Below are 1,234 nucleotides of genomic sequence, written 5' to 3' on the forward strand. Positions count from 1 at the left end.
AGGATGGACCCTCCAGAGATTGCCCCAACTGAGGATTCATCCAATAATCAACCACCAAAAGTAGACACTATTGCACATGCCAGCAAGATTTTGCTGAAAGGACCCTGATATAGCTGTCTTGTGTGAGGCTATGCCAGTGCCTGGCAAATACAGAAGTGGATGCTCACAGTCATCTATTGGACGGAACACAGGGCCCCCATATAGAGGAGCTAGAGAAAGTACCCGAGGAGCTGAAGGGGTCTGTAACCCTATAGTTGGAACAACAATATGAACTAACCAATAACCCCAGAGGTCGTATCTCTAGCTGCATGTGTAGCAGATGATGGCGAGTTGGCCATCATTGGCAAGAGAGTCCCCTTGGTCTTGCAAACTTTACATGCCCCAGTGCAGGGTAATGCCAGGGCCAAGAAGTGGGAGTGGGTGGGTAGGGGAGCAGGGCGGAGGAAGGGTATCAGGGACTTTCGGGATAGCATTTGAAAAGTAAATGAAGAAAATATCTAATAAAATTTGAAGAAAAAAAAAAAGAAACGAAAGCAGTTAGAACTCAGGCAAGAAGAGGATTGCAGTTGCTGCCATGAGGAAGAGATGCGGCGACAATAAGAGGAAATAATGTGCCCACAGCAGAAAGGATTCAAGGGAACCTTCTCTGATGTGAGAGAACAAGAGATATGGATGGGCCAAATGGCTATGGGAGGTGCTATGGGTATAAGCAATAGAGGCTCCATGCACCCTGCTCCTTTGCAACCTGGTACTCCAGATACTCCAGGACCTGCCACTATGATGCCAGATGGAACCCTTGGATGACCCCACCAACAGTTGAACGTTTCGGCCAAGCTGCAACAATGGAATGAATTGCAGCAATTGGTATAACTCCTCCTGCATTCAACCGTCCAGATAAAGTTGCATTGTCTAGTTTCCTGCAGCCCTTAAAAGAAGGGCACTTTTGGACTAGCCAGAATTCTACCCTGGAAAAGTGTTAGGGGTTCTTCCCAATAGATAGGTCTTCCCTGCTTGTACTATTCTAGGGAGTATGCCTGAAAGCAGAGGGGCAAGGGAGGGGTGGTATTTTACAAGTCAAAGTCTGTGGCATAGTTTGTCTGGCGCATTCCTGAAGTATATTGATTGTTGAGCACCTGGAAAACCATGGGAAAATGGACTCTGAGCTCCATTGATCTTGATCATTCTCTCTCTCTCTCTCTCTCTCTCTCTCTCTCTCTCTCTCTCTCTCTCTCAT

At 47.0% G+C, this 1,234-nt stretch overlaps 1 pseudogene; it reads left to right on the plus strand.

Moving 5' to 3' along the window:
• LOC110301409 overlaps positions 1-980 on the plus strand; it is a 3,307-nt pseudogene extending 2,327 nt beyond the window's left edge.
• Positions 981-1,234: the final 254 nt, after the last annotated feature.

Source organism: Mus caroli, chromosome 9, assembly GCF_900094665.2.
Source record: "Mus caroli chromosome 9, CAROLI_EIJ_v1.1, whole genome shotgun sequence".
Taxonomy (NCBI): Eukaryota; Metazoa; Chordata; class Mammalia; order Rodentia; family Muridae; genus Mus; species Mus caroli.